Source organism: Vigna unguiculata, chromosome 2, assembly GCF_004118075.2.
Source record: "Vigna unguiculata cultivar IT97K-499-35 chromosome 2, ASM411807v1, whole genome shotgun sequence".
Taxonomy (NCBI): Eukaryota; Viridiplantae; Streptophyta; class Magnoliopsida; order Fabales; family Fabaceae; genus Vigna; species Vigna unguiculata.
Window position 1 is genome coordinate 4879426 of NC_040280.1, and position 13616 is coordinate 4893041.

The following is a 13616-nucleotide window of genomic DNA, read 5'->3' on the forward strand; positions in this document are numbered from 1 at the left end:
TCAAACAACTAGCGCAATAGTTTTGGATTTCCCTTTTCATATGGGGCCAAAAGAATTTCTCTTTAAGCATGGCCAAAGTTTTGGCGACCCCAAAGTGACCCATAAGTCCCCCCTCATGCATTTCTTTGATCAAAAGTTTTCTATGAGAACCTAGAGGAATACATAGGCGGCCTTCTTTGAAAAGATATCCACTTGAGAGATAAAAGCCGCCTTGGGACTTAGTGAGACAATCATGATAAATGGTAGCAAAGAAGGGATCATTAATATACAATTCACATATGTTGTCAAATCCAAGAATTTGGGATCCAAGCTTGGCTAAGAGAGTATATCTCCTTGATAGTGCATCAGCCACCACATTAGCTTTCCCTTTCTTGTACTTGATAACATAAGGGAATTGTTCCAAGTACTCAACCCACTTTGCATGCCTTTTATTCAATTTGTGTTGGCTCTTCAAATACTTGAGAGTTTCATGATCACTATGGATAATATACTCTTTTGTTACAAGATAATGTTCCCAAGTATGAAGAGCTCGCACAAGAGCATATAACTCTTTGTCATAGGTGGGATAGTTACGAGAAGGACCATTTAGTTTTTCACTAAAATAGGCAATTGGATGGCCTTCTTGTAACAAAACCGCACCTATTCCCACCCCAGAAGCATCACATTCTAGCTCAAAAGTTTTCTCAAAATTTGGAAGAGCAAGAATGGGAGCTTGGGTGAGCCTAGTCTTGATATCATCAAAAGCCTTTTGTTGTCTTTCACCCCACTCAAAAGATATGTCTTTCTTAACAAGTTCATTGAGGGGTGAAGCAATGGTGGAGAAGTTGGGGACAAATCTTCTATAAAAACTTACTAATCCATGAAAACTTCTAATGTCCCCAACATTCTTTGGCACAGGCCATTCTTGGATGGCCTTGATTTTTACGGGGTCAACATGCACCCCACTCTTATTGACCACAAATCCCAAAAAGATGACACTCTCTACACAGAAAGTGCACTTGTCAATGTTAGCATAGAGTTGGTGGTCTCGGAGAAGAGATAACACAACTCTAAGATGACCCACATGAAGTTTAGAGCTTGTACTATACACCAAGATGTCATCAAAATAGACAACAACAAACTTGCCTATACAATCTCGCAAGACATGATTCATTAGGCGCATTGGTTAGACCAAAGGGCATGACTAACCATTCATATAGACCAAATTTTGTTTTGAAAGCAGTTTTCCACTCATCACCTTTTTGAATACGAATTTGGTGATAACCACTTTTGAGGTCTATTTTTGAAAATATTTGTGCTCCATGTAATTCATCCAACATATCATCTAGTCTTGGGATTGGATGCCTATATTTTATGGTGATGTTGTTGATAGCCCTACAATCACAGCACATACGCCACTTTCCATCTTTCTTGGGCACCAACAACACAGGCACATCACAAGGACTTAAACTTTTTTGAACCCATCCCTTGTCTAGCAACTCATTCACTTGAGTTTCTATCTTCTTGGTCTCAATTGGGTTTGTCCTATAGGCAGGTCTATTAGGAAGACTTGCCCCTGGGAAAAAATCAATTTGGTGCTCAATCCCTCTAAAAGGTGGGAGACCATGAGGGCCATCCTTTGGAAAAATATCTTGAAATTCATGAAGGAGAGCACGAATGGAAGGAGGTAGATCCGTAAGAGAAGGATGCTCAAGACAAGTAAGGATTGCTTGACAAAGTAAGAGGAAGGGAGGTTGCTCATTATGAAGAGTGTGCAAAAGAGTTTTATGAGTTAAAAGAACTTCATGAGCAACATCCTTAGAAGAAGAAACTTCCTCTACCTTTGTCTTGTCCTTAGAATCTTTAGAAGCATTAGAGTTCTTGGAACTCTCTTCCTCTCTCCTAGCTCGCATTTGAATTTGATCACTAGCAACTTGGCTAGGAGTGAGGGGATGCAACACAAAAGTTTTTGAATGATTTTGGAGGGTGATCTCATTGGTGTGGCCATTGTGTAAGGTTTTATGATCAAATTGCCAAGGCCTCCCCAAGAGAGTATGGCAAGCTTCCATTGGGATTACATCACATAAAACTTTATCTTTAAATTTCCCAATGGATAACTTGACTTTCACTTGATGTTCAACTTTGAGATCCCCATCTTCATTAAGCCAATGAAGTTTGTAAGGTTTGGGATGGGGTAACAAAGTCAAATTCAACTTCTCAACTAATCTTGTGCTACAACAATTGCAACAAGATCCACTATCAATGATCAAAGAACAAGTGTTTTTCAAAACCTCACATCTTGTGTGGAAAATATTTTCTCTTTGATCATTGAGAGGAATGCTAAATTGATTATTGAGAAGCCTCCTAATCATCAAAAGTTTCCCTTCATTTGGATATGAATGTTCTTGAGAATCACTAGAATGAGAAGTGTCGGAGTCACTTGAAGATGACTCCTCTTGGCTAGTGTAGAGGTCTTTACCCTTAAGCACAATGGTGCATTTGGTAGGGCATTGAGCGGCCACATGACCTCTACCTAGATACTTGAAACATTTGATGTCACTACCTCTTTTGTTGGTGGAGGATTCACCCTTGTCACCTACCTTTGTAAGGCTCTTAAGAGTGGACTCTTTTTCTTTTGAAAAATCTTTCTTTGGAAAATCATTTTTAGAAAAAGAGGGAGAATCCTTGCGAGAAGGACGTCTCAAAAGTTGTTGCTCCACCTTGATGCTCATTTGAACAAGATCATTAAAATTGCGGTAAGGGAGCAACTCAACTTTATCTCTTATGTTGTAATTGAGTCCACTTAAGAACCTAGCAATGGTAAGTTCCTCTTCTTCTTCAATTCCGGCTCTCATGATGTAGAGCTCCATCTTTTGTCTATACTCTTCTATAGACATAGATCTTTGTTGGAGCCTTTGGAGCTTGTCCAAGAGCTCTCTTTTGTAGTAGGAGGGAACATGGCGGGCATGAAGGGCTTGCTTAAGATCATTCCAATACTCAATATCATGTAGCCCTTTTCTCCTTCTTTGGAGGACTAAGGAAGTCCACCAATTAAGAGCATGCCCTTGAAAGCTAAGAGTAGCTAGAGACAGACGCCTCTCTTCCTCTACAACATGACTCTCAAACAATTGTTCTACTTTGGCAAGCCAATCAAGAAAAACCTCAACATTATCCTTCCCATAGAAATGAGGCAAATCAATTTTGACTTCCTTTGGGTGAGGAGGTATGCGCCTTTGCCTTCTTACACGAGGCGATTGTCTAAGGTTAATGCGCTCATCTTCCTCCTCTTCAAAATCATACTCATGCCTTGAAGGGGCACGAGAAGGCCTAGGAGAGGCACGGGTATTGTGGTTGGGAGGGGTAAGTTGATTGACAATTAATTGAAGATTGGCTTGTATGGAAGCCATTTGAATTTTAAGGTCCCTAACCTCTTGAGAGAGATTATTTAGGACTCTAGGATCAACCTCAACCTCCTCATCACCACTTGTGTGGAGGTTGTTTTCATCACGTTGTTGATGTTGGGTACTAGCACGAGTAGCCCTTCTAGTGCTCATGGTGATTGAAAGAACTTAGAACTTTAACAAAATAGTGAAAGAAGAAACCAAGCACAAGTAGACCTCCAGGTTAGGCGAGGTGAGTCTAAAAGACTTCTTAAGTACCAAGGCCAATCCTTGCCAAGATGTATTTGCAAAAGGTTTCAAAGATCACACAATTGTTTAAGGCTAAGTAAATAGAATCACTTGAGACACTAAGCACTAACAAACACAAACAAGACTCAAAGAAAATAAAAGACTAACACTAAAAATGGACCCCTAAATGGCAAAAATTTTAGAGACTTTGGTCTCACAAATTTAAACCACTAAGCGTCTAACTATGCGGCCTAAAAGCAAGGTGAGAAAGCACTTAGAACTTTCAACACACTCACTTACTAAAACGTTGCACTAGAATATGAAAAAGGTTCTACTTAGGAGATGGGATTGAACACCTTTGGTTCCCCAAGACACCTAAGTAGGCCATGGATACAATGGAATTTGAAAGCATTTTTGGTTCACTAATTTCGTACTCAAAATGAAGCAACCTCAAGCCACTTAATATCTCAAATTTTGATGCTCAAAAGATGCAATTTCACAATCAAGGAGGCTTCAAAATGGTACCAAATAAGATGTGCCCAAAAGAAGTACAAAGTACAAAGAAATAAAGCCAAAAATAAGAAACAATGCAACTCCAAATGTTCTGCCAAAGTGCTGCCAATTTGCACAAAATCAAGAGCCAAGAGCTTGGCTTGTAGCCTCCTTTTGATTTGAATAAAGACCACCACCAAGTAAGGCACTTGTAAGCACCTTAAGCCACCAAAATGAAGTGCAAAACAGCAACTATAGCCTTGGTTTTAAGGCCAAAACAGCCACCAAACCTGCACCAAAAAACAAAACAGCAAAAAAAACTATACCAAGCAATGGAGTTAGCACACACACTCTCAAATGAATAGGTCCAAAACTCTCAATAGGTGAGGAAAAGGATAAGCACACAAGCTAAAATTCTACTTCAATATCCACCACCTAAGATGCTACCATATCATACAAACCATTCTAAACTCCATAGCATCATTAATCAACCAAAACCGAGAGATGAACCCAAACAAAGGAGAAAGCAAGAAAAGCTAATTAGAAATGTTAAACCAAAAGAGAATTGAAATGAAACATGACTAGAAGGAGATTCAAGAAGTGACAAGCAAGAAATCAAAGGCTGGAAAGAAAGGCAAGCACCACAAAAAGAACCTAGAAATGCACTAGAATAGATGAAAACAGCAAAAACAGCAAGACAATAGTGCTCAATCATATGGCTGAAGTACTCATTGCAAAGCAGTAGCAAATGAAGTAATGAATTGACTTCCAAAGCAAATCAATAATGAAGCAATATAGAGTACAAACTCAAGCCAAAATTCATGTGAAAAAGAGCACTAAAAACACACAAACACGCACAAAACAGCAATGAAACAGTGAGTTTTCGGAAACTGCAGTGCCAGAAAACGGAAATATGAGCCTCAACTTGCGTGATTTTTCATTTTTTTTGTACTCAACATTTTTGAATGATTCTTTTTTTGTATTTTTCGTCTGGATGTTAACTAAATGAGGCAAAAATCAGATTGAATTTTGGTGCACTGAGATACTCACAAAAAATCAAAAACAGAGACTGTGCGTGCAGTGATTTGGTAGAAAACAGAAGAAAACTGGAGCAGATTTGCTCTCTGAAATTGTAGGAGATGTTCTGTGGAAAGCATAGCTAAAGAACTTGATTATGAACTGAAATCAAGCATGAATCATAGAAGAACATCGTAGACACACAAAAGCACAATCCAATCGGTGAAATGGATGAAAAACAGTGAGGATTCAGGCCTTAAACATCCACACACTTCCTTGAAGGATCATAGTGTTTTGGCTGTGAGATGTGGCGCAAAAACTCAATCAATTCAGTAAGCAATGCAATTAAACGGTGGAAAAGATGAATTAAAGCACAAACAAAGCATAGAACATGACTTAAACATAACTGGAATGATAAAATGCAAAGAAGAACTGAATTCACTGAATAAAAATGCAGAAAACTCAAGAACCAAAGAACAAGTGCTGGAAAAACGAAAATGGAACCTAAAAACAGATTTGCACCAATGAAGCAAGGAGTACTACAAGATGAATCAATGGAGATTCATGTAGCCTCAATGTCAAACGGTGGAGAACATTAAAAACATGAAAAAAACAGCAGCAAAAGTGAAGAAAACAGTGGAGAAAAGAGACAAAACGGAAAATGAAAGAGGACACAAGTATGGACAAAGAACCTTACCCAAACCAAGAGGATGGATGCACCAAAGGCTTGGATGGCTCTAGATACCAATTGATGGACGTCCTTGGAGTAGGAGAGGAAGGAAATCCATGGAGAATGATGAGGAGAAGATGAAGTGCAGCGGAATTTGGAGAATTAGAGAAAGGTTGCTCTCAGAAATGGAGAATTTGGTGAAGATGAAGAGTAGAAGTGGAGCTATGGTATGGAAGGTGGCTAGAGGAGATGAAGGAGAAGGTTAGCCATATGCTCTCAAATTAATAGAAGTGTGGAGTGATCTCAAACACTAGCATCTATTAGCAATTCAAGAGTAACCATTACAATATTTGAGTGGCTCTATTTATAGGCACATGGCCGGCCAAATAAAGAGAAAATGCAACAAAGATGAAATGCAAATGTAGCTTGGAGAAGAAGCTTGAATGTAGACCATGTGATGTAGTAGATGAGTCTAGATGGTGCCAAGTGGCGTATCACACTCTCCTTGTCCAAGTCATACACACCATGCTTCCATCACATGCTCCTTGCTTAGTTCATGCTTTGCTTGCATCTAAAAGGAGATCCACTCTAGTAACTCTCGGCCAAAGGTGGCACATTGGGCTCGGCCCAAATGATCCCAACAAGTGTTCTAGCTTTTATTGAAAGCAAAGCCTAAACAATGGCCCAACTTAAATCTAGACAACTTCCTTCATGCATCATCTCATATTTTAGAGATTTCTTTAGCCCATGTAAATAATGTAAAAAGCCCATGATTGACTTGATCATCTTGTGTGAGGCCCATGTGAATCTTTCTCATCATGCTTCTAGTGATTGGGCCTTGATGTGGGCTTGGGCTTGTTGATGCACTTGAGCTTGGGCTTGTTGGGGTCTCATGACGCTGTCAGCGAGTCGGGTTGTTTGGGAATGCAGCCCCAATCGGGCGGTAAATTCCGTCCAAGGCTAAATACTGGTGAGAGACCGATAGCGAACAAGTACCGCGAGGAAAAGATGAAAAGGACTTTGAAAAGAGAGTCAAAGAGGGCTTGAAATTGCAGGGAGGGAAGCGGATGGGGGCCGACGATGTGTCTCGGTCGGATGTGGAATAGTGAAAGCCAGTCTGCCGATCGACTCGAGGCATTGATCGATGCGGATTGTGACGGTGGCCCAAGTCCGGGCTGTTGAAATGCTCGTGGAGACCTCATCGTCGCCATTGTGGACGGCAGCCCACGCCTCATGGCGTGTCTCGGCACGTACGTGCTCCGTAAGCGCCTCAAGGAGTCTCACATGTGTGCGAGTCAACGGGTGAGTAATCTCGTAAGGCGCAAGGAAGGTGATTTGTTGGATCCCCTTGTGGGTTGCACCGCCGACCGACCCTGATCATATGTGAAGGGTTCGAGTGAGAGCATACATGTCGAGACCCAAAAGATGGTGAACTATGCACGAAAGTTTTGACTTCGTAGGGTTTTGCACATGGCCAAGGATGTCGGTGCACCAGGGCATAGGTAGATGGCTTGGTGAGGAGTTTTGTGAAAAAATGAAATTCATGGTTTTTGAGATGTGAGGGTTGGAATGGCCTCCAAATGCCCCCAAATGAATACCATGAAATTCTTGGCGCACGAAAGTTTTGAGTTCGGAGGATTTTGCACATGGCCAAGGTTGTCGGTGCACCACGGCATAGGTAGATATGGCTTGGTGGGGAATTTTGTGAAAAAATGAAATTTGTGGTTTTTGAGATGTGAGGGTTGGAATGGCCTCTAATTGTCCCCAAATGAATACCATGAAAGTCTTGGTGCATGAAAGTTTTGAGTTCGGAGGGTTTTGCACATGGCCAAGGTTGTCGGTGCACCACGGCAAAGGTAGATGGCTTGGTGAGGAGTTTTGTGAAAAAATGAAATTCGTGGTTTTTGAGATGTGAAGGTTGGAAAGGCCTACAAAATCCCCAAATGAATACCATGAAAGTCTTGGTGCATGAGAGTTTTGAGTTCGGAGGGTTTTGCACATGGCCAAGGTTGTCGGTGCACCGCGGCATAGGTAGATGACTTGGTGTAGAGTTTTGTGAAAAAATGAAATTCGTGGTTTTTGAGATGTGAAGGTTGGAAAGGCCTACAAATGTCCCCAAATGAATACCATGAAAGTCTTGGTGCACGAGAGTTTTGAGTTCGGAGGGTTTTGCACATGGCCAAGGTTGTCGGTGCACCACGGCATAGGTAGGCTTGGTGTAGAGTTTTGTGAAAAAATGAAATTCGTGGTTTTTGAGATGTGAGGGTTGGAAAGGCCTACAAATGTCCCCAAATGAATACCATGAAAGTCTTGGTGCACGAAAGTTTTGACTTTGTAGGGTTTTGCACATGGCCAAGGATGTCGGTGCACCAGGGCATAGGTAGATGGCTTGGTGGGGAGTTTTGTGAAAAAATGAAATTCATGGTTTTTGAGATGTGAGGGTTGGAATGGCCTCCAAATGCCCCCAAATGAATACCATGAAATTCTTGGCGCACGAAAGTTTTGAGTTCGGAGGATTTTGCACATGGCAAAGGTTGTCGGTGCACCACGGCATAGGTAGATATGGCTTGGTGGGGAGTTCTGTGAAAAAATGAAATTCGTGGTTTTTGAGATGTGAGGGTTGGAATGGCCTCTAATTGTCCCCAAATGAATACCATGAAAGTCTTGGTGCATGAAAGTTTTGAGTTCTGAGGGTTTTGCACATGGCCAAGGTTGTCGGTGCACCACGGCATAGGTAGATGGCTTGGTGAGGAGTTTTGTGAAAAAATGAAATTCGTGGTTTTTGAGATGTGAAGGTTGGAAAGGCCTACAAAATCCCCAAATGAATACCATGAAAGTCTTGGTGCATGAGAGTCTTGAGTTCGGAGGGTTTTGCACATGGCCAAGGTTGTCGGTGCACCGCGGCATAGGTAGATGACTTGGTGTAGAGTTTTGTGAAAAAATGAAATTCGTGGTTTTTGAGATGTGAAGGTTGGAAAGGCCTACAAATGTCCCCAAATGAATACCATGAAAGTCTTGGTGCACGAGAGTTTTGAGTTCGGAGGGTTTTGCACATGGCCAAGGTTGTCGGTGCACCACGGCATAGGTAGGCTTGGTGTAGAGTTTTGTGAAAAAATGAAATTCGTGGTTTTTGAGATGTGAGGGTTGGAATGGCCTACAAATGTCCCCAAATGAATACCATGAAAGTCTTGGTGCACGAAAGTTTTGAGTTCAGAGGGTTTTGCACATGGCCAAGGTTGTCGGTGTACCACGACATAGGTAGATGGCTTTGTGGGGAGTTTTGTGAAAAAATGAAATTCGTGGTTTTTGAGATGTGAGGGTTTGAATGGCCTCCAAATGCCCCCAAATGAATACCATGAAATTATTGGTGCACAAAAGTTTTGAGTTCGGAGGGTTTTGCACACGGCCAAGGTTGTCGGTGCACCATGGCATAGGTAGATGGCTTGGTGAGGAGTTTTGTGAAAAAATGAAATTCGTGGTTTTTGAGATGTGAGGGTTGGAAAGGCCTACAAATGTCCCCAAATGAATACCATGAAAGTCTTGGTGCACAAAAGTTTTGAGTTGGTTGGGTTTTGCACATGGCCAAGGTTGTCGGTGCACCACGGCATAGCTAGATGGCTTGTGGGGAGTTTTGTGAAAAAATGAAATTCGTGGTTTTAGATGTGAGGGTTGGAAAGGCCTAGAAATGTCCCCAAATGAATACCATGAAAGTCTTGGTGCACGAAAGTTTTGAGTTCAGAGGGTTTTGCAAATGGCCAAGGTTGGCGGTGCACCACGGCATAGCTAGAAGGCTTGGTGGGGAGTTTTATGAAAAAATGAATTTCGTGGTTTTTTAGATGTGAGGTTTGGAAAGGCCTAGAAATGTCCCCAAATGAATACCATGAAAGTCTTGGTGCACGAAAGTTTTGAGTTCGGAGGGTTTTGCACATGCCCAAGGTACTCGGTGCACCACGGCATAGGTAGATGACTTGGTGTAGAGTTTTGTGAAAAAATGAAATTCGTGGTTTTTGAGATGTGAAGGTTGGAAAGGCCAACAAATGTCCCCAAATGAATACCATGAAAGTCTTGGTGCGAGAGTTTTGAGTTCGGAAGGTTTTGCACATGGGCAAGGTTGTCGGTGCACCACGGCATAGCTAAATGGCTTGGTGTAGAGTTTTGTGAAAAAATGAAATTCGTGGTTTTTGAGATGTGAGGGCTGGAAAGGCCTAGAAATGTCCCCAAATGAATACCATGAAAGTCTTGGTGCACGAAAGTTTTGAGTTCGGAGGGTTTTGCACATGGCCAAGGTTGGCGGTGCACCACGGCATAGATAGAAGGCTTGGTGGGGAGTTTTGTGAAAAAATGAAATTCGTGGTTTTTGAGATGTGAGGGTTGGAAAGGCCTACAAAATCCCCAAATGAATACCATGAAAGTCTTGGTGCATGAGAGTTTTGAGTTCGGAGGGTTTTGCACATGGCCAAGGTACTCGGTGCACCACGGCATAGGTAGATGACTTGGTGTTGAGTTTTGTGAAAAAATGAAATTCGTGGTTTTTGAGATGTGAAGGTTGGAAAGGCCTACAAATGTCCCCAAATGAATACCATGAAAGTCTTGGTGCACGAGAGTTTTGAGTTCGGAGGGTTTTGCACATGGGCAAGGTTGTCGATGCACCACGGCATAGGTAGATGGCTTGGTGTAGAGTTTTGTGAAAAAATGAAATTCGTAGTTTTTGATATGTGAGGGTTGGAAAGGCCTAGAAATGTCCCCAAATGAATACCATGAAAGTCTTGGTGCACGAAAGTTTTGAGTTCAGAGGGTTTTGCACATGGCCAAGGTTGTCGGTGCACCATGGCATAGGTAGATGGCTTGGTGAGGAGTTTTGTTAAAAAATGAAATTCGTGGTTTTTGAGATGTGAGGGTTGGAAAGGCCTACAAATGTCCCCAAATGAATACCATGAAAGTCTTGGGGCACAAAAGTTTTGAGTTGGTTGGGTTTTGCACATGGCCAAGGTTGTCGGTGCACCACGGCATAGGTAGATGGCTTGGTGAGGAGTTTTGTGAAAAAATGAAATTCGTGGTTTTTGAGATGTGAAGGTTGGAAAGGCCTACAAAATCCCCAAATGAATACCATGAAAGTCTTGGTGCATGAGAGTTTTGAGTTCGGAGGGTTTTGCACATGGCCAAGGTTGTCGGTGCACCGCGGCATAGGTAGATGACTTGGTGTAGTGTTTTGTGAAAAAATGAAATTCGTGGTTTTTGAGATGTGAAGGTTGGAAAGGCCTACAAATGTCCCCAAATGAATACCATGAAAGTCTTGGTGCACGAGAGTTTTGAGTTCGGAGGGTTTTGCACATGGCCAAGGTTGTCGGTGCACCACGGCATAGGTAGGCTTGGTGTAGAGTTTTGTGAAAAAATGAAATTCGTGGTTTTTGAGATGTGAGGGTTGGAAAGGCCTACAAATGTCCCCAAATGAATACCATGAAAGTCTTGGTGCACGAAAGTTTTGAGTTCAGAGGGTTTTGCACATGGCCAAGGTTGTCGGTGTACCACGACATATGTAGATGGCTTTGTGGGGAGTTTTGTGAAAAAATGAAATTCGTGGTTTTTGAGATGTGAGGGTTTGAATGGCCTCCAAATGCCCCCAAATGAATACCATGAAATTATTGGTGCACAAAAGTTTTGAGTTCGGAGGGTTTTGCACACGGCCAAGGTTGTCGGTGCACCATGGCATAGGTAGATGGGTTGGTGAGGAGTTTTGTGAAAAAATGAAATTCGTGGTTTTTGAGATGTGAGGGTTGGAAAGGCCTACAACTGCCCCCAAATGAATACCATGAAAGTCTTGGTGCACAAAAGTTTTGAGTTGGTTGGGTTTTGCACATGGCCAAGGTTGTCGGTGCACCACAGCATAGCTAGATGGCTTGGTGGGGAGTTTTGTGAAAAAATGAAATTCGTGGTTTTTGAGATGTGAAGGTTGGATTGGCCTCCAAATGCCCCCAAATGAATACCATGAAAGTCTTGGTGCACAAAAGTTTTCAGTTGGTTGGGTTTTACACATGGCCAAGGTTGTCAATGCACCACGGCATAGCTAGATGGCTTGTGGGGAGTTTTGTGAAAAAATGAAATTCGTGGTTTTTGAGATGTGAGGGTTGGAAAGGCCTAGAAATGTCCCCAAATGAATACCATGAAAGTCTTGGTGCACGAAAGTTTTGAGTTCAGAGGGTTTTGCACATGGCCAAGGTTGGCGGTGCACCACGGCATAGCTAGAAGGCTTGGTGGGGAGTTTTATGAAAAAATGAATTTCGTGGTTTTTGAGATGTGAGGGTTGGAAAGGCCTACAAATGTCCCCAAATGAATACCATGAAAGTCTTGGTGCACAAAAGTTTTGAGTTGGTTGGGTTTTGCACATGGCCAAGGTTGTCGGTGCACCACGGCATAGGTAGATGGCTTGGTGAGGAGTTTTGTGAAAAAATGAAATTCGTGGTTTTTGAGATGTGAAGGTTGGAAAGGCCTACAAAATCCCCAAATGAATACCATGAAAGTCTTGGTGCATGAGAGTTTTGATTTCGGAGGGTTTTGCACATGGCCAAGGTTGTCGGTGCACCGCGGCATAGGTAGATGACTTGGTGTAGTGTTTTGTGAAAAAATGAAATTCGTGGTTTTTGAGATGTGAAGGTTGGAAAGGCCTACAAATGTCCCCAAATGAATACCATGAAAGTCTTGGTGCACGAGAGTTTTGAGTTCGGAGGGTTTTGCACATGGCCAAGGTTGTCGGTGCACCACGGCATAGGTAGGCTTGGTGTAGAGTTTTGTGAAAAAATGAAATTCGTGGTTTTTGAGATGTGAGGGTTGGAAAGGCCTACAAATGTCCCCAAATGAATACCATGAAAGTCTTGGTGCACGAAAGTTTTGAGTTCAGAGGGTTTTGCACATGGCCAAGGTTGTCGGTGTACCACGACATAGGTAGATGGCTTTGTGGGGAGTTTTGTGAAAAAATGAAATTCGTGGTTTTTGAGATGTGAGGGTTTGAATGGCCTCCAAATGCCCCCAAATGAATACCATGAAATTATTGGTGCACAAAAGTTTTGAGTTCGGAGGGTTTTGCACACGGCCAAGGTTGTCGGTGCACCATGGCATAGGTAGATGGGTTGGTGAGGAGTTTTGTGAAGAAATGAAATTCGTGGTTTTTGAGATGTGAGGGTTGGAAAGGCCTACAACTGTCCCCAAATGAATACCATGAAAGTCTTGGTGCACAAAAGTTTTGAGTTGGTTTGGTTTTGCACATGGCCAAGGTTGTCGGTGCACCACAGCATAGCTAGACGGCTTGGTGGGGAGTTTTGTGAAAAAATGAAATTCGTGGTTTTTGAGATGTGAATGTTGGATTGGCATCCAAATTCCCCAAATGAATACCATGAAAGTCTTGGTGCACAAATGTTTTCAGTTGGTTGGGTTTTGCACATGGCCAAGGTTGTCGGTGCACCACGGCAAAGCTAGATGGCTTGGTGGGGAGTTTTGTGAAAAAATGAAATTCGTGGTTTTTGAGATGTGAGGGTTGGAAAGGCCTCCAAATGTCCCCAAATGAATACCATGAAATTCTTGGTGCACGAAAGTTTTGAGTTCGGAGGGTTTTGCACATGGCCAAGGTTGGCGGTGGACCAAGGCATAGCTAGAAGGCTTGGTGGGGAGTTTTGTGAAAAAATGAATTTCGTTGTTTTTGAGATGTGAGGGTTGGAAAGGCCTAGAAATGTCTCCAAATGAATACCATGAAAGTCTTTGTGCACGAAAGTTTTGAGTTCGGAGGGTTTTGCACATGGCCAAGGTTGGCGGTGCACCACGGCATAACTAGAAGGCTT